Here is a 21,408-nt window from a genome sequence, read left to right as displayed (position 1 = left end):
TGGACAGAGGAGCCTGGGGGGGGGGGGGCTACAGTTCATAAGGTTACACAGAGTCAGACATGACTGAAGCGACTTAGAATGCACACACACACATGTTCATTTTGGGCATGGGTGACTTAGTGGTAAAGAATCAGACTGCCAATGCAGAAGTGGGCTCAATCCCTGGATCAGGAAGATCCACTGGAGAAGGAAATGGCAACCCTCTCCAGTGTTCTTGCCTGGGAAATCCTATGGACAGGGGAGCCTGTCGGGCTACAGTCCATGGGGTCAAAAGAGCCAGACATAATTTAGTGATCAATCAACAACAAAGTGTTCATTTTAGCATTATCTGTAATAACCAAAACATAGAAACATTCTAAGTGCTCACTGATGAATAAATGGATAAAGAAGATGTTTTATATATATATATATATATATATATATATAATTGATTATATATTATATATGGATATATATATGTATACATTGTATATTTATAATATATATTATATATATCAATATAATATATATATCAATATAATATATTGATATATATATTGATTATATATCAATATTCTATTGAATATATGTATATTCAATAGAATATTACTCAGCCATAAAAAAAAAATGAGGTCATGCCATTTGCCACAACATGGTAGACCAGATGGTATTATGCTAAGTGAAATGTCAGACAAAAAAAAAAACCAAACAAACTAACACAGTATGCTTTTAATTGTGTTAAAGATTTAATAAGCATGGCTCCACCCACCAGAGCAAGATCCAGTTTTCCCCATAGTTAGTCCCTCTCATCAGGAAGCTTCCATAAGCCTCTTATCCTCATTCATCAGAGGGCAGGGAGAATGAACATCACAATCACAGAAAAACAACCAAAAATGGATCACAGCCCTGTCTAATTCAATGACACTCTGAGCCATGCTTTGTAGGGCCAACTAAGATGGACAGGTCATGGCGGAGAGTTCGACAAAACATAGTCCACTGGAGAAGGGAATGGCAAACCAGTTCAGCCTTGAGAACCCCATGAAAAGAATGAAAAGGCAAAACGATAGGACACTGAAAGATGAACTTCCCAGGTCAGTAGGTGCCCAATATGCTACTGGAGAAGAGCAGAGAAATAGCCCCATAAGGAATGAAGAGGTTGAGCCAAAGTGGAAACAATGCCCAGTTGTGGATGAGTCTCATGGTGAAAGTAAAGTCCGATGCTGTAAAGAACAATATTGCATAGGAACCTGGATAATTAGATCCACGAACTAAGGTAAATCGGAAGTGGCCAAACAGGAGATGGCAAGAGTGAACATTGACATTTTAGGTATCAGCGCACTAAAATGGACCAGAATGGGCTAATTTAATTCAGATGACCATTATATCTACTACTGTGAGCAAGAATCCCTTAGAAGAAATGGAGTAGTCGTCACAGTCAACAAGAGAGTCTGAAATGCAATACTTGAGTGCAGTCTCAAAAACAACAGAATGATCTCTGTTCATTTCCAAGACAAACTATTCAGTATCACAGTAATCCAAGTCTACGCCCCAACCACTAATGCCGAAGAAGTTGAAGTTGAATAGTTCTATGAAGACCTACAAGACCTTTTAGAACTAACACCAAAAAAAAGATGTCCATCTCATCATAGGGGACTGGAATGCAAAAGTAGGAATTCAAGAGATACCTGGAATAACAGGCAAATTAGTCCTTGTAGTACAAAATGAAGCAGGGCAGAGGCTAACAGAGTTTTGCCAAGAGAACAGACTGGCCATAGGAAACACCCTCTTCCAACAACGCAAGAGACGACTCGACATATGGACATCACCAGATGGTCAATACCGAAATCAGATTGATTACCCTCTGCAGCTGAAGGTGGAATAGCTCTATACAGTCAGCAAAAACAAGAGTGGAAGCTTACTGTGTCTCAGATCATGAACTCCTTATTGCAATATTCAGAATTAAAATGAAGAAAGTCGGGAAAACCACTTCAAGTATGACATAAATCAAATCCCTTACAATTATACAGTGGAAGTGACAAGTACATTCAAGGAATTAGATCTTATAGACAGAGTGCCTAAGGAACTGTGGACGGAGGTTTGTAACATTGTATGGGAGGCAGTGATCAAAACCATCCCCGAGAAAAAGAAATGCAAAAAGGCAAAATGATTGCCTGAGGAGGGCTTATAAACAGCTGAGATAAGAAGAGAAGCGGAAACACAAAGGAGAAAAGGAAAGATACTCCCATTTGAATGCAGAGTTCCAAAGAATAGCAAGAAGAGATAAGAAAGCCTTCCTAAGTGATCAATGCAAAGAAATAGAGGAAAACAATAAAATGGGAAATACTAGTGATCTTGAAAGGTTGTTGCTGAACGATAAGACGCCGGGATTCTTGGCCTCCGGAGGAGATGAATTCAATCCGGGGCCAGAGATGAGGCTGGATCGCTCAGAGCTTTTGTGTAATAAAGTTTTATTAAAGTATAAAGGAGATAGAGAAAGCTTCTGACATAGGCATCAGAAGGGGGCAAAAGAGTACCCCCCTCCTAGTATTTAGCTGTATGTTATACAGTCACTCACAGTCTGTTAATGAAAAGAAAGGAATGTCATAAAATTTAGAATGGCACCAGATAATTCATCCCTGGCCATAAAATGATTGACTTGAATCTTGTAGAAGGGCAGAATACCAACAAATAGTTTCATTTACATAGATTAGGGAACAATATCTGAGTAAATAGGTTAGGCCGTTTGGCAGAACCAACTTGAAGATAGAGTCTGGGGTACATTAACATATCTTAAGACAACATTTCCATAAGAAAAAGAAATGTATTGGTTAACTCAAGGTTTAAGAGTAGTTAGCTTCAGGTGAAACCAGGTGTCATGGCAACACAGTATTTTAAAAGAAACCTCCTTTTAAATTTCTATAGAGAAGGAAAAATATCGCTGGTTTGTTTCTTCCTGCCACTTAAGAGAGATAAAAATGTCTGGCACTTGCAGCCTCTTTCCTCCATTTGGAGACCCCTGGCCTTCCTGCCTGTTACCCTCTCAATCTCTTCAAGAAAATTAGAGATACCAAAGGAAGAAAGAATTGGTATGGACCTAACAGAAGCAGAAGATATTAAGAAGAGCTGGCAAGAATACATAGAACTACACCAAGAGATCTTAATGACCCAGATAATCACGATGGTGTGATCACTCACCTAGAGCCAGAAATCCTGGAATGTGAAGTCAAGTGGGACTTAGGAAGCATCACTATGAACAAAGCTAGTGCAGGTGATGCAATTCCAGTTGAGCTATTTCAAATCCTAAAAGATGATGCTGTTAAAGTGCTGCACTCAACATGCCAGCAAATTTGGAAAACTCAGCAGTGGCCACAGGACTGAAAAAGATCTGTTCTCATTCCAACTCCAAAGAAAGGCAATGCCAAAGAATATTCAAACTACTGCAAAATTGCACTCATTTTACATGTTAGCAAAGTAATGCTCAAAATTCTTCAAGCCAGGCTTCAACAGTACGTGAACTGAGAATGTCCAGATATTCAAGTAGGATTTAGAAAACGCAGAGGAAACAGAGATCATATTGCCAACAACCAGTGGATCCATTGGATCACAGAAAAAGCAAGAGAGTTCCAGGAAAACAACTACTTCTGTATGCTAAAGCCTTTGACTGTGTGGATCACAATAAACTGGAAAATTCTTCAAGAGATGGGAATACCAGACCACCTTACCTGCCTCCTGAGAAACCTGTATGCAGGTCAAGAAGCACTAGTTAGAACCAGACATGGAACAACGGACACAGGTCCTAAATTGGGAAAGTAGTGCAACAATACTGTATATTGTCACCCTGCTTAATTTATGTGCAGAGTGCATCATGCAAAACGCTGGGCTGGATGAAGCACAAGCTGTAATCAAGATTGCTGGGAGAAATGTCAATAACCTCAGATATGCAGATGACACCACCCTTATGGCAGAAAGAAAGAGGAACTAAAGAGCCTGTTGATGAAGGTGAAAGAGGAGAGTGAAAAAAACTGGCTTAAAACTCAACATTTAAAAAATGAAGATCATGGCATCCAGTTCCACCACTTCATGGCAATTAGATGGCAAAACAATGGAAACAGTTACAGCCTTTATTTTCTTGGACTTCAAAATCACTGCAGATGGTGACTTTGTTATAGCCACGCTTTCCGGGAAACAAACTCACTCAGAAGGACAATGCAGATAGTGGAGTGCAGTTTATTACGCCGGCGGGCCCAAGGCAGAGTCTCCTCTTAGCCAAGGACCCCGACCAGCATTTGTGAAAATCTTTTATACCCCATGTGTCCAAACCCACTATCCCAATTCCCTTGAGACTTACATAAACAAAGGAAGGGTAAATACAACTACAATAACCCCATCATTCACGTGTTATGTGTTCAAACAGTCAATAATCAATAAGCCCGCAGTTACATTCCAAATAGTTAATAACTGATAAGCCTGTGCTTACATTCTGATAGATAGTGTCCGGAGGCAGGGGTGATTAGTGTCTGTTTTCTCTTCTTCAAGATTCCCCTGCCCAGAGGGGGGTCTTATCCTTCCATTGTCATTCCCACAGGCGCTAAGCACAGAGTTCAGAGTCCACTGGAGAGGTGGCCGCGCACGATCAGCACAGACAGGCCTGAGATGGGGTCCAGGCCCTATGAATTCCTTCTTCAACTTCAGTCATGATATTAATAGACGCTTGCTTCTTGGAAGGAAAGCTATGACAAAAGACTAGACAGCATATTAAAAAACAGAGACATTACTTTGCCAACAGAAGTCTGATTAGTCAAAGCTACGGTTTTTCCAGTCATCACATATGGATGTGAGATTAGGACTATGAAGAAGGCTGAACACCAAAGAACTGATGCTTTTGAACTGTGGTGTGAGTCTTGGACTGAAAGGAGATAAAACCAGTCAATCCTAAAGGAGATCAATACTGAATATTCACTGGAAGGGCTGATGCTAAAGCTGAAGCTCCAACACTTTAGCCACCTGATGTGCAGAGCCAATCATTAGAAAAGACCCTGATGCTGGAAAAGATTGAAGGCAGGAGGAGAAGGGGATGACAGAAGAGGAGTTGGTTGGATGGCATCATCAACATAAAGAGCATGAATTTGAGCAAGCTCCAGGAGATGTTGAAGGACATGGAATCCTGTCGTGTTGCAGTCCATGGGGTCGCACAGAGGTGGACACGACTGAGCAACTGGAGAAGAACAATGAATTGTGCAGTATGGGGAATATAATCAGTAACTATATAGCATCTTTGTATGATGACATATCTTAACTAGACTTACAGTGATCAATTTGAAATATATAGAAACATTGATTCCCTACAATGTGTAATGAAAATTTATAGTGTTGTGGGTAATTTATACTTGAAAAGCAAACAAACATACTCACAGACAAAGAGATCATATTTGTACTTACTAGAGGTGAGAAGTATTGGAGTTTCAGCTGGACAGGGAGGTCTGGCGTGCTGCAATTCATGGGGTCGCAAAGAGTCAGACACAACTGAGCGACTGAACTGAACTGAACTGAGGGGTGAGAAAGCTGTGAATAGAGGAGGGAAAACTGAATAAAAGTTGTCAACAGGTATAAACTTTTAGTTATATTTAAGTACTAGAGCTATAATGTACAATATCATAAGTATAATTATCACTACTATATGGTATATTAAAAAATTGCTTAGAGGGAAAATCCTAGAAGTTCCCATCATAAGCAAAATAGTCATATTTTGTAAGTATTAATATATAAGGTGGTGGATGTTAACTAGACTTAGTGTGGTAATCACTTTATGATGTATGTAAATCAAATCATTATGCTTAAACTTATGAAGAGCTGTATGTCAATTATATCTCAATAAAACAGGAAGAAAAAACCCAGTAGGATGGTGGCATGAAAACAAACACATAAACCAATGGAATGGAATCAAGAGCTCTGAAATAATTGAGAGCAATATATTGTTGTTCAGTTGTGTCTGACTTTTTGCAACCCCCATGGGCTGCAACACATCAGGCTTCCCTGTTCTGCACCATCTCCCAGAGCTTGCTCAAACTAATGTACACTGAGTCAGCAATGCTATCTAAACACCTCCTCTTCTGTCATCCTCTTTTCCTACTGCCCTCAATCTTTCCCAGCATCAGGGTCTTTTCTAATGAGTCAGCTCTTTGCATCAGGTGGCCAGAATATTGGAGCTTCAGCTTCAGCATCAGTCCTTCCAATGAATAATCAGGACTGATTTCCTTTAGAACTGACTAGTTTGATCTCCTTATAGTCTAAGGGACTCTCAAGAGTCTTCTCTAGCACCACCATTCAAAAGCATCAGTTCTTTGGCACTCAGACTTTTTTATTGTCCAGCTCTCGCATTCATACATGGCTACTGGAAAAACCATAACTTTGACTAGACAGACCTTTGTCAGCAATGTAATGTCTCTGCCTTGTAATACACTGTCTAAGTTTGTCATAGCTTTTCTTCCAAGGAGCAAGTGTCTTTTAATTTCATGGCTTTGGTCATCATCCCCAGAGATTATGGAGCACAAGAAAATAAAGTCTGTCACTGTTTCCACTGTTTCCCTATCTATTCGCCATGAAGTGATGGGACCGGATGCCATGACCTTAGTTTTCTGAATGTTGAGGTTTTTTTTTTTTGTTTTTTTTTTATTTTTATTTTTTTTATTTTTTTTTTTGAATGTTGAGTTTTTAAGCCACTTTTTCATTCTCCTCTTTACCTTCATCAAGAGGCTGTTTAATTCCTCTTTGCTTTCTGCCGTTAGGATGGTGTAATCTGGTCAATTAATATTTGATCAGGGAGCCAAAATAAGTCCATGGCGATAAGACAGTCTCTTTAATAAATGATGGTGGGAAAAACTGGATATTCACATGAAAAAGAATGCAGCTAGAACTCTATCTTATACCACTAACAAAAGCTAACTCAAAATAGATTAAAGATATAAATATAAGATATGAACCCATAACAGTTCTTGAAGAAAACCTCAGGGAATATTTCTTTGATGTGCACGTTGCAATGATTTTTTGGATATGGCATCTAAACCACATTCAACAATAACAACAAAATTAACAAATGGGACCACATCAAACTAAACAGTCTCCTGCACAACAAAAGACATGAGCAAAGTGAAAAGATGACCTATACAATAGGAAAAATATTTGCAAATCACATATGTGATAAGGGACTAATATCTGAAACATATAAATACCTAACAAACTCAATAGTAAAAACCAACAATGCAATAAAAAAAATTGGCAAATGACTTGAATAGACATTTTACAAAGATGACATACAGATGGCCAATAGTTACATTAAAAGGTACTCAACCTCACTAATCATTCAGTTCAGTTCAGTTCGATCGCTCAGTGTTGTCCGACTCTTTGCGACCCCATGAATCGCAGCACGCCAGGCCTCCCTGTCCATCACCAACTCCCGGAGTCTACCCAAACTCTTGTCCATCGAGTCGGTGATGCCATTCAGCCATCTCATCCTCTGTCGTCCCCTTCTCCTCCTGCCCCCAATCCCTCCCAGCATCAGGGTCTTTTCCAATGAGTCAACTCTTTGCATGAGGTGGCCAAAGTATTGGAGTTTCAGCTTCAGCATCAGTCCTTCCAATGAACACCCAGGACTGATCTCCTTTAGGATGGACTGGTTGGATCTCCTTGCAGTCCAAGGGACTCTCAAGAGTCTTCTCCAACACCACAGTTCAAAAGCATCAATTCTTCAGCGCTCAGCTTTCTTCACAGTCTCACATCCATACATGACCACTGGAAAAACCATAGCCTTGACTAGACGGACCTTTGTTGGCAAAGTAATATCTCTGCTTTTTAATATGCTGTCTAGGTTGGTCATAACTTTCCTTCCAAGAAGTAAGCGTCTTTTAATTTCATGGCTGCAATCACCATCTGCAGTGATTATGAAGCCCCCCCAAAATAAAGTCAGTCACTGTTTCCACTGTTTCCCCATCTATTTGCCATGAAGTGATGGGACCAGATGCCATGATCTTAGTTTTCTGAATGTTGAGCTTTTAAGCCAACTTTTTCACTCTCCTGTTTCATTTTCATCAAGAGGCTTTTTAATTCTTCTTCACTTGCTGCCATAAGGGTGGTGTCATCTGCATATCTGAGATTATTGATATTTCTCCCGGCAATCTTGATTCCAGCTTGTGCTTCTTCCAGCCCAGCGTTTCTCATGATGTACTCTGCATATAAGTTAAATAAGCATGGTGACAACATACAGCCTTGACGTACTCCTTTTCCTATTTGGAACCAGTCTGTTGTTCCATGTCCAGTTCTAACTGTTGCTTCCTGACCTGCATATAGGTTTCTCAAGAGGCAGGTCAGGTGGTCTGGTATTCCCATCTCTTTCAGAATTTTCCACAGTTTATTGTGATCCACACAGTCAAAGGCTTTGGCATAGTAAATAATGCAGAAATAGATGTTTTTCTGGAACTCTTTGGCTTTTTCGATGATCCAGCAGATGTTGGCAATTTGATCGCTGTTTCCTCTGCCATTTCTAAAACCAGCTTGAACATCTGGGAGTTCACATTTCACGTATTGCTGAAGCCTGGCTTGGAGAATTTTGAGCATTACTTTGCTAGCATGTGAGATGAGTGCAACTGTGTGGTAGTTTGAGCATTATTTGACATTGCCTTTCTTTGGGATTGGAATGAAAACTGACCTTTTCCAGTCCTGTGGCCACTGCTGAGTTTTCCAAATTTGCTGGCATATGCAAATCAAAACAATAGGATACAACCATATGCCTATTAGAATGGCTACCATCATAAAGACAATTCATAAAATCTGTAGAGGATGTGGAAAAAAGATCTTTTGTTTACTGTTGATGAGACTGTGAAATAGGAAAGCCAATGTGGAAAACAGTATGAAGGTTTCTCCAAAAGTTAAAAATATAACTACTATACGATCCAGCAATTCCTCTTCTGAATACATATCCAAAAGAAATAAAACCAGTATGTAGAAGGATCTATGTATCTGCGTCTGGAGGTTGCTAGCAATCCTTGGCATTCTGTGGTCTGTATCTGCATCATTCTAATTGGTCCGTAATTTCTGTCACATGGCCATCTTCCCTTTGTGTGTGTCTGAACAGTATCTCTTTTTTCAGGAGAGATTATAACCAGTCACTCCATTTAGGGTTCACTCTAATACGGTATGACATCATTTTAAATTGAGTACATCTACAAAGACTGTATTTCTAGATGGTCATAGTCACAGGTGCCAAAGCTTATTTTGGCAGGGGGACATAATTCTGCTATGTAAAGGTGCATTTGAGTAGTCCTTGTGCCAAAGTCTTCAGTTTGGAGTCCTGGGTCTCCCGAGCACAGATCTGCCTTGGTGTCCCTATTGTGTCTAGTCTTTGGCACTGAGGTGCCCATGGCAAACCTGATCTGTGCCAACCTGAAGATGAGTTTCAGATGACAGCAATTGGGCTTTTGGTCACTTATATACCCAGTAATTGTAATGTTTTCATGACCACCACATATACCTTTCTGTAGAATTGTTTGCTTTCAAATATCTACAAATTATTGTAAAAAATGTCAGAAACTTTATTTTCAACAAGTTTCTTTTAAGGTATCTGCAAACTTAATTGGTGCATCAATTGGCAGGTGCAAGTTAATTATATGGGTACTTAATTGCTAATTTCCTATGCAAATCAATATTTGAACTTTTAATTCTCAATTGAGCATGCATCAAAATGGGATTTTAACTGCTCAAAGTAACTGCAAAATTTGTAAGTATATTTTTGTGCCTCCATGTAAGCTTGCTCTGATACTGTCAATATGGTCTCTGATTTGGAAGCATAACACTTGGAACACCATTAGATAGGTAAATATATTAACAAAACATTCACTTATTTCTAGAAATATTAATGTCTAGACAGGGTGCAAAAATATGTTTACTTCTTTAAAAATTATAATACTGTCCATTATGTTAAAATTCCCAAGCTAGAAGGAACATTAAAACCACATTTAAAAATACATTATATGTATGTATATATTATATGTATATTAAAATATATAAATTATATAAAATATAAATACTGATAATCTAGCTAATATATTTTTGCAAAAAGTATGCATATATGTGAAAATTTATATGTATTCTGTCATTTACAGATACATAAGAGTCATAATGCATTTTATTTGGGATCTGTGGTAGTTATTCTAGGATAGCCCTCAAGATTTCTGCCACTGGTAGACATACCTCTCAGTTGTTAAACACTAGTGTATCCACTGCTATGAAGGGATTTTGCAGATGTAATTAACATCCCAAATCAGTTGAACTTAAGATAGGGAGTTTATCTTAATCTTTTGGGATTTAAATCTGAATCTAGAGACCAGAGGTGGGAGAAGTCAGAAATTCAAAGCATGAGAATGATTTGATACAATATTGTCTAGAAGTTGCAGGAGCTGATTTTTGGAAGCCAAGAGTATCCCCTACTCCTCAGCTGACAGACAAGGAAACAAGGACTCAGTACTATTGTCAAAGGAATTGTAATCTACAAAAATGAGCCTTGGAAGTTATTTCCCCAACGCCTCCAACGAAGGCTATGATAGCTGACTTACAAAAACCTTAAGCAGAAAATCTAGTCCTGCTATGACAGACTTTTGACCTACAAAACCATGAGCTAATAAATGGACATTGTTTCAAGCTGCTTACTTTTTGCCATTTGTTACATAGTGATAGAAAACTTAAATAGCATCTTATTTTTTATACAATAATAAAGCATTTGTATTTTTTACTTCAGTACATATACTTTATACATATGTTAGTAGTTTTATAACATCTTTTACAAGTTTCAATGAGGTTTTTTTCTTATCAGGTTTTTTAAGTGAAATTGCTGAATAGAGGTATATGTATAAAAATTTAAGTTTTTCTATGGAATTTCCAAAATTGACCCAAGAAATTTTTTGACACTTTATCAGAAGAATTGAACATGTTCATTTCTGTTTTCTACTTGTCAACAGTTTGACACATAATGTTTTCAGTCTGATAGTTGAAAATGGTGTTTCTTTTCCTTGGTTTATATTTCTTTGATTAAAATATATTTTATGCATATGTAAGCTATGTAATTTCTTATTTTGTGTCTTAATAATTTATTTCAGCTGTTCATTTTCTACTCGTGTGATTAATTTTTAAAATGTGTTTGTAAAGCTGTTTATCCCTTAGGAGTGATATTTTCTTTTTCTCTGTCACACATGCTGGAAATATTTGAGTTTGTAAATTTTCTTTGACATTTATTCTGATATTTTTTGTTTTTATCATGAGAATATTTAAACCAATTTCTAGTGAAAAAACTGTGTATTAGTCTTTCCTATATGACTTTAGCCTTTGGAATGCTTCCTTTTCATAATTTAGCTTAAAAATGTTTTATACCAGATTTCTTGCAAAAAAAAAAATCTTACAAGAATTCTACCTTATATTATGCCTCAATATACTTAGTTTCACCAACTGCAGGTGAAAATACATGTATGTCCAAGAGTTAAAATAACTGTTAGGATCTTAGTGAGAAGAGAATTTTTTAAAAGCTGATAAGAATTTTCATCTTTATAACCTGTTATGCTTGCAAGAGTAACTTTGGGGTTGGTAAAAGTCCTTTTTTTTTAGGACAGCTTTCTTTTTTTTAAAATCACAGAAGCAAACCAGTTGATGGGTAGGGCTTCTTTACAGACAGAATATAGAAATTTTTTTAAAAATATGCATTTTATGTTAAATTAGCTTATTATAAAAAAAAAATCAGAGCTTGCCAATTACTCTCATGATACCCTCCTCCAAAATAACTATTTGAATCCAGTAATACATAAAATGAGTAATAACATCACAACAAGTCTAGTCTATTTCAGAAATGTAAGGTTGGTTTAATATTTGAAAATAAATCAATGTGATTCACTACACTTACAGAATAAAGAAGAAAAATCATACAGCAATATAAACAGAAAATCACTTGATAAATTTCAACTGCCATTTGGGATAAAAATTCTTAAGCAAACTAGAAAAAGAAGGAAATACTTTTAATCCAAAAATGTAGCTACAAAATTCTATAGAAAACACCATGCTGCTAAGTCACTTCAGTCGTGTCCGACTCTGTGTGACCCCATAGACGGCAGACCACCAGACTCCCCCGTCCCTGGGATTCTCCAGGCAAGAACACTGGAGAAAACACCATACTTAACAGTAAATTTTGAACAAGTTTCCCCTGATTCTGGGAACAATAAAATGATACCCTTTCTCCACTTCTATTCAGCATTGTACTGGTGTCATTGATAGTAGTAGGAAAGAAAAATGTTTAAAAAATGTAAGGGCTGAAAAGGAACAAAGCAATCATCATTATTCACAGATAAATGTGATTGTATAAGTAGAAAGAATAAAAGAACCTCTACACAAAATCTTAAAACTAATCAATATAAATCATTTTGTATTTATATCCCAGCTACAAACAGGTAGAAAATTTAAAAAGTAAAGTAACAGCAGAAATATTAAACCTTCAAAAAATTTAGTAGGAGATTCACAAGAACTCTACAAAACATGTTGAGAAAAATTAAAGATTATACAAATCAATGTCAGAATATACAATTTTCATGGATTGTCAGCTCAGTATTGAAAAGATGTCAACATATAAACCAATCCTTAGCTTCAATGTGATCCTGATAAAAAATTTAGAAGGCTTTATTTTTGGGATTAGCAAGGTGTTTTACATTTTATATAGAGATGAAAAGCATAAATAAAATCATGAAGAAGAAAAAGAAAGGTGGAGAATATATAATGTTAGCTATCAAAGCTCACTATGAAGCTATAATGATAAAGGAAATGCAGGACAGCACGAGATTAGACAAATAGATCAATGAAAAAGATGTAGAGTCACACTTAAATCATCTGTTATTTGAGAATAAAGTGAGAGAAAAAATGGTCTGTTTAGTAATTGCTTCTCTATCAATTGTGTAGGCATAAACAAAAAACAATTCCTAATTACTACCTCAAACCATGAACAAAAATCAATTTTAGATGGAAGTGTGAAGTTGAAAGATAAAACAATGAAGTGTTTAGAGGAAAACATAAGATACTGAACATTGAATTTGGAAGCATATTTTCAAAACAGAAACCAATAGCTAGAACCATAAAGAAAAAAACTGACAAGTTGAACTGTATTAAAATATAAACTTTTGTTTATCAAAGCTTTACTAAAAGAGTAAAAAAGAAAAACATGTTTCAGAATTGAGGGGCAGCATTGTTAAACATATAGTTGACAACTACACATGGAAAATGTACAGAAATTTTATAAAACAATAAAGAAAGAAAATTCATTAGAGTTTGCCTGTTCAAATCCAAAATACTTGAACTTGCATTCCATAAAAGGCAGTACTCGAAAAGCCAGTAAACAAGAAAAGGTGTTCAACTTTGTCATATCGATAATGCATACTAAAATCACAGTTGGAGCACACTTTTATGAAAAATAAGTTTTTCCTTGTTTTTAGATAGTTCTATTGCTATTGATTCAATAGGCAGAACATCTGCTTCTAGAATTAACTGCAGTGCTTTCTAAGGAAATTTTGTGAATCTTCAAAGTTGGTTTATATATTATAAGTTTCTAAATTCATAGTAATAACTGTTTTGTAAGGTGTTTTAAGAAAACATCTAATTTGGGGGTATGAGTAATAAATATCTAGGATAATCTTGGTTTCTTGCCTATTTTCCCTGTTTGAATAACTTACATAAGCACCCTATTTAGAACACTTTTTTCAGCATTAGTGTGTAATTTCCTGTTCTTGATTTTTGTAGGACACACAAACATTTGCTTCGATGTGTTGTATTCCATTGTTTGGAATGAATAAAACATAGTGCTCCATGAAAACAACAACAACAAAAAAACCCACTTCTTCTATTCCAGTTTAGATTACTTTTCTTTCTTTTCCTAGTCTGATTATTGTGATTAGAACTTCCAGTACTGTGTTGAATAAAAGTGGCAAGGGTGGGCATCCTTGTCTTGTTTCTGATCTTAGAAGAAATGTTTTCAGCTTTTCACTATTTAGTATAATGTTAGCTGTGTGTTTGTCATGTATGATCTTTATTATATTGAGGCATAGTCTCTCTATGTCCACCTTATGGACTGTTGTTTTGGTTTTTTTTTTTTTGGTCATAAATGGATGTTGAATTTGTCAAAAGATTATCTAAAGAGATGATCATGTGGTTTCTGTTCTCCAATTGCTGATGTGGTGTATCAGACTAACTGATTTGCAGATAAGATGTTCATACTACCTGAGGCAATCTACTGAATCAGTACAATCTCTATCAAAATAACAATGGATTTTTTGCAGAAGTAGAACAAATAATTTTAAAATGTGTCTAAAAGCACAAAAGACCCTAAATAGCCAAAACAATCTTGAGAAAGACCAGAATTGGAAGAATCTCACTCCTTGACTTCATACTCTACTACAAAGCTATAGTCATCTAAACAGTATGATATCAGGAAAAATACAGACACACAGAGCAATGTAACATAATAGAGAGTCCAGAAACAAATCCAGGTACTTGTAGTCAATCAATCTATGACAAAGGAGGCAAAGATATACAAGGGAGAAAGTTAATCTCATCAATAAGTGGTAGTGGATTAATTGCACAGTTACATGTATCAATGAAAGAATAAAAGTAGGACATTCTGTAGTCCCATGTACAAAAGTAAAACTCTTAGGGGAAAACATAGGCAGAACATTCTTAGCAATATTTATTTGGATCTGTCTCCTAAAGCAAAGAAAATAAAAGCAAAATAAACTAATGGGACTTAATCAAACTGAAAAACATTTGCAAAACAAAGGATACCACTGACAAAATGAAAAGAAAACCAACTGAATGGGAGAAAATGTTTGTGAATGACATGTACGACAGGTGATTAATGTCCAAAATATAGAAATAGCTCATACAACACAAAATCCAGAAAACAAACAATGAGATCTAAAAATGGGCAGCAGACCTGGATAGACATTTTTCCAAAGAGGACATGCAAATGGCCAATAGGCAAATGAAAATATGTTCAACATTGCTAATCATTAGGGAAATGTACATCAAAACCACAATGAGGTATCACCTCAGATCTGTCAGAATGGCTGTCATCAAAAAGAACACAAATAACAGATATTGGCAAAGATGTGGGAAAAAAGGGAATCTGTATATTGTTAGTGGGAATGTAAGTTGGTGTAGCCACTATGGAAAATAATGTGGTTTTCTCAAAAAATTAAAAATAGAACTACCATATGACCTAGCAATTCCACTTTGGGGTATATATCTTAAAAAAAAAAAAAAAGCCACCAATTAAAAAAATGTCTTACTCTCGAATGTTCATAGCAACAATTAATTATAAAACCAAGATATGGAAGCAATTTCAGGGTCTAATTGATGAATGGATAAAGAAGATGAGTGAATACACACACACACACACACATACACACACACACACTGAGGAATACTATTTAGCCATAAAAAAGAGTGAAAATTTTGCCATTTGTAACAACATGGATGGACTTGGAGGGTATTATGCTAAGTGAAACAAGTCAGACAGAGAGAGACCAATACTGTATGATATTACTTATTATGCAGAATCTAAAAAGTACAATGCACTAGTGAATATAACAAGCAGACTCATAGATATAGAGGTCAAACTAACGTATAAAATAGATAACTAGTGAGAGTCTCCTGTATAGCACAGGGAACTCAGTGCTCTGCGGTGACCGATATGGGAAGGAAATCCAAAAAAGAAGGATGTAAGTATATGTTGAGCTGACTCACTTTGCTGTACAGAGAAAACTAACACACAGTGTGGAACAACTATACTCCAGTAAAATGAAAAACATTAAAAAATTGTAAAAAGTAAAATCAAACCAAATATAAACATTAAAAAATAGATCAGACTACTGTCGAGAGGGAAGGGGGAGGGGCATTCTGGCGGAATGGGACTAAGAGATACAAATTATTATGTATAATATAAATCATATATTGTATGACTCAGGGCATACAGCCAATATTTTATAATAACTACAAATAGAATATAACCTTTAAAACTGTAAGTCACTATTTGTACACCTGTAACTTATACATTCACCATACTTCAAGAAAAAAAAATTAGATTCAGCTATAAATGCACCAGAATGTATAAAATTAAGAAACCAGCTATACGAGAAAAGAATCCCAAAAAAGTGGATATTTGTATAACTGATTCTCTGCGGCTGTACACCTGAGACTAGCAGCATTATGAATCAACTCTACTCCAATGAAAATTGAAAAAGAAAAGCTAGGAAGACACCAGTTATTGACTCTTATACATGGGTAAGTTTAAACTGGTACAGCCACTTAAAAACTGACAGTGTTTGCAAAACCAAGCCTACACAAACTCTCTGACCTTGGTTTTGTTCCTAGATATATAACCGACAGAATAGTATTACTTGTCATAGCGTAAGCTGAAACAATCAACATAACAACAGTGGAAATGAATAAATTGTGGCATATGTATTTGATGGAATATATAGTATATTTACACCATTTAGGACTCAAAGAGGTAATGTTTAGTGAAAAAAGCCAGAGACAAAAGAGTGCCTTTTATATAAACCTATTGATGAAGTTAAAAAAAAATAGACTAGAGGGAGGAGCCAAGATGGTGGAGGAGTAGGACGGGGAGAACACTTTCTCTCCTACAAATTCATCAAAAGAATAACTGAATGCAGAGCAAACCTCACAAAACAACTTCTGATCGCTAGCTGAGGTCATCAGGCGCCCAGAAAAGCAGACCATTGTCTTCGAAAGGAGGTAGGACAAAATATAAAAGATAAAAAGTGAGACAAAAGAGCTAAGGACGGAGACCCGTCCCGGGAAGGGAGTCTTAGGCCGCCTTGCTTGGGCTAGGGTCCGGGCCTGAGTGCCCTGAGGACAATCGGAGGGAGCTTCTGTGAGGTGCCAACTTGAACTGTGGGAGACCAAAAGAGAGAAAATTAACCGGCCAGAACACACTGCCGGCCGTTCGCAGAACAAAGGGACGGAGAAAGTCCCGAGAAGAGCTCGCAGGCTGCGGACCCGCCCAGCCCCGCCGGAGGCAGGAGGCAGGGGGGAGGGGAAGGTCGCGGCGAGACACAGGGCGCAGGCACCCGACCGGCGCGGGCGGGGACTGGGGCTGGGGACGCGGAGGGCGGAAGGCGCGCGCGCCGGACTGGCGCCGGCGGAAACTGAGACTGGGTCCGCGGAAGGGAGTGAGTGCGCCACACCTGGGGATAGTGCGCCCATCAAGCCCCTCGCTGCCTGGACCGCTCTGACGGGGAAGGCACAGAGAGCAGGCGCAGCTTTTCCTTCCGCGCTTTTGTGTAACACCCGAGGGCTGGAACCTAGCGCAGCGCGGGCGCGCTCCATATAGAACAGCCGGGAGCCTGAGCAGCGCAGACGGAGAAAGCAGCGTCAGCCCCTCCCGGCAGCGCCAGCCCGCCCCCGCAGGGCCAGCCCCTCCCCGCAGCGTCAGCCCCGCCCCGCAGCGCCAGCCTATCCCCGCAGCGTCAGCCCCGCCCCGCAGCGCCAGCCCATCCCCGCAGCGTCAGCCCCTCCCAGCAGCGCAATGGAACTAGCTAACTGAATAAGAGCCCACCTCCGCCCGCCTGTGTCAGGGCGGAAATGAGGCTCTGAAGAGACCGGCAAACAGAAGCCAAATAAACAAAGGGAACCGCTTCAGAAGGGACTGGTGCAACAGATTTAAATCCCTGTAGAAAACACCGACTTCACCGGAAGGGCCCTGTAGATATCGAGAAGTGTAAGCTGGAACGAGGAGCTATCTGAAACTGAGCCGAACCCACACTGACCGCAGCAGCTCCAGAGAAACTCCTAGATATATTTTTACTTTTTTTTTCTAAGTAAGGAAAAAAAAAATTTTTTTTCTTCTTTTTATATTTTTTCTTTTTTATTTTTCCTCTTTTATTTTCCTTTAAAATTCCCTATTACTCCCCCATTACTCCTTAACTTTCATTTACATAGATTTTTACGATTTTTTAATTAGGGGAAAAAAAAATTTTTTTTTTGTGTGTGTTTTTTTTCTTTTTTTTTCTTTTTCTTTTTTCTTCTTTTTTTTCCTTTCCGTTTTCTCTTTTATTTTCTATTTTTCTTTTTCTCTTATTTCTTTTAAAGTCCTCTAGTACTCCTCTACTACTCTACATTTTCATTTTCACTACACTATAACCTTACAAAAAAAGAAAAAAAAGAGAAGCCCTATCTTTAAACCGAAGATTATTCTCTCCCAATCTTGACTCTCTGTTTTCTACCTCAGAACACCTCTATTTCCTCCTTTCCCCTTCTCTTCCCAATCCAATTCTGTGATTCCTTGTAGGTGTCTGAGATACGGAGAACACACTGGGAACAGACAGCTGCGTAGATCTGTCTCTCTCCTCTTGAGTCCCCCTTTTTCTCCTCCTGCTCATCTCTATCTCCCTCCTCCCTTTTCTCCTGTTCATGTAACTCTGTGAACCTCTCTGGGTGTCCCTAACAGGGGAGAATTTTTTTGCCATTAACCTAGAAGTTTTATTATCAGTGCTGTATAGTTGGAGAAGTCCTGAGACTACAGGAAGAATAAAACTGAAATCCAGAGGCAGGAAACTTAAGCCCAAAACCTGAGAACACCAGAAAACTCCTGACTACATGGAACTTTAGGCAATAAGTGACCGTCCAAAAGCCTCCATACCTACACTGAAACCAACCACCACCCAAGAGCCAGTAAGTTTTAGAGCAAGACATACCACGCAAATTCTCCAGCAACACAGGAACATAGCCCCGAATGTCAACATACAGGCTGCCAAAGGTGACACCTAACACATAGACCCATCTCAAAACTCATTACTGGGCACTCCATTGCTCTCCAAAAAGAAGAAATCAAGTTCCACGCACCAGAACACTGACGCAAGCTTCCCTAACCCGGAAACCTTGACAAGCCAATCGTCTAACCCCACCCACTGGGTAAATCCTCCACAATAAAAAGGAACCACAGACCTCCAGAATACAGAAAGTCCACTCCAGACACAGCAATCTAAACAAGATGAAAAGGCAAAGAAATACCCAACAGGTAAAGGAACATGAAAAATGCCACCAAGTCAAACAAAAGAGGAGGAGATAGGGAATCTACCTGAAAAAGAATTTAGAATAATGATAATAAAAATGATCCAAAATCTTGAAAACAAAATGGAGTTACAGATAATAGCCTGGAAACAAAGATTGAAAAGATTCAAGAACTGTTTAATAAAGACTAGAAGATAAAAAAGAGTCAATTAAAAATGAAACATGCAATGAATGAGACAAAACACTTGGAGGGAACCAAGAGATAGAATTAACGGAGGCGAGTGAAAGTGAGGTAGAAGATAAAATTGTGGAAATAAATGAAGCAGAGGAGGAAAAGAAAAAAAGGTCAGAAATGAGGACACCTCAGGAACTCTTGGACACGTGAACGCCCCAACATTCGATCATAGGAGTTCAGAAGAAGAAGGACCAAAGAAAGGCCATGAGAAAATACTCGAGGAGATAATAGCTGAAACTTCCCTAAAATGGGGAAGGAAATAGCCACCCAAGTCCAAGAAACCCAGAGAGTCCCAAACAGGATAAACCCAAGGCGAAACACCCCAAGACACATATTAATCAAACTAACAAAGATCAAACACAAAGAACAAATATTAAAAGCAGCAAGGGAAAAACAACAAATAACACACAAAGGGATTCCATAAGGATAACAGCTGATCTATCAATAGAAACCCTCCAGGCCAGAAGGGAATGGCAGGACATACTGAAAGTAATGAAAGAGAATAACCTACAACCTAGATTACTGTATCCAGCAAGGATCTCATTCAGATATGAAGGAGAATTCAAAAAGCTTTACAGACAAGCAAAAGCTGCGAGAATTCAGCACCACCAAACCAGCTCTTCAACAAATGCTAAAGGATCTTCTTAGACAGGAAATACAGGAAAGGTTGGATAAACGTGAAACCCAAAAAAAGTAATGGCAACGGGACCAACCTATCAATAATTACCTTAAATGTAAATGGTGAATGCCAACCAAAGGCAAAGATTGGGCTGAGATGGATACAAAACAAGGACCCATATTGTGGTCTACGACCCACTCAAAACAAGAGACACATACAGACTAAGTGAAGGGGCTGGAAAAAATATTTCACGCAAATGGAGACCAAAAGAAAGCAGGAGTCGCAATACTCATATCAGATAAAATAGACTTTCAAATAAAGGATGTGAAAAGAGACAAAGGACACTACATAATGATCAAAGGATCAATCCAAGAAGAAGATATAACAATTATAAATATATATGCACCCAACATAGGAGCACCGCAATATGTACGGCAAACACTAACGAGTATGAAAGAGGAAATTAATAGTAACACAGTAATAGTGGGAGACTTTAATACCCCACTCACCACTAGGGATCGATCAACTAAACAGAAAATTAACAAGGAAACACAAACTTTAAATGACACAATGGACCAGCTAGACCTAATTGATATCTATAGGACATTTCACCCCAAAACAAGCAACTTCACCTTTTTCTCAAGTGCACACGGAACCTTCTCCAGAATAGATCACATCCTGGGCCATAAATCTGGTCTTGGAAAATTCAAAAAAATTGAAATCATTCCAGTCATCTTTTGACACAGTGCAGTAAGATTAGATCTCAATTACAGTAAAAAAATTGTTAAAAATTCAAACACATGGAGGCTAAATAACACGCTTCTGAATAACCAACAAATCATAGAAGAAATCAAAAAAGAAATCAAAATATGTATAGAAATGAATGAAAATGAAAACACAACAACCCAAAACCTATGGGACACTGTAAAAGCAGTGCTAAGGGAAGGTTCATAGCATTACAGGCTTACATCAAGAAACAAGAAAAAAGCCAAATAAATAACCTAACTCTACACCTAAAGCAATTAGAGAAGGAAGAAATGAAGAACCCCAGGGTTAGCAGAAGGAAAGAAATCTTAAAAATCAGGGCAGAAATAAATGCAAAAGAAACTAAAGAGACCATAGCAAAAATCAACAAAGCTAAAAGCTGGTTTTTTGAAAAATAAACAAAATTGACAAACCATTAGCAAGACTCATTAAGAAACAAAAAGAGAAGAACCAAATTAACAAAATTAGAAATGAAAATGGAGAGATCACAACAGACCACACTGAAATACAAAGGATCATAAGAGACTACTACCAGCAGCTCTATGCCAATAAAATGGACAACTTGGATGAAATGGACAAATTCTTAGAAAAGTATAACTTTCCAAAACTGAACCAGGAAGAAATAGAAGATCTTAACAGACCCATCACAGGCAAGAAATCGAAACTGTAATCAAAAATCTTCCAGCAAACAAAAGCCCAGGAC

The 21,408-nt window shown here is 37.7% G+C and overlaps 1 long non-coding RNA gene across 1 annotated transcript in view; it reads left to right on the top strand.

Annotated features, from left to right (window-relative positions):
• Positions 1 to 879: 879 nt before the first annotated feature.
• LOC122437753 overlaps positions 880 to 21,408 on the top strand; it is a 23,223-nt gene continuing 2,694 nt past the window's right edge. Inside the window, exons 1-2 of the long non-coding RNA XR_006268392.1 lie at positions 880 to 998; positions 2,834 to 2,839. This is a non-coding gene — a long non-coding RNA (uncharacterized LOC122437753). The remainder of the gene's footprint in view (positions 999 to 2,833; positions 2,840 to 21,408) is intronic.

The sequence above is a fragment of the Cervus canadensis genome, chromosome 3, assembly GCF_019320065.1.
Source record: "Cervus canadensis isolate Bull #8, Minnesota chromosome 3, ASM1932006v1, whole genome shotgun sequence".
NCBI classification, from domain to species: domain Eukaryota; kingdom Metazoa; phylum Chordata; class Mammalia; order Artiodactyla; family Cervidae; genus Cervus; species Cervus canadensis.
Note: the sequence above shows the minus strand (reverse complement) of the source record. Positions and strands in the feature narration are given on the sequence as shown.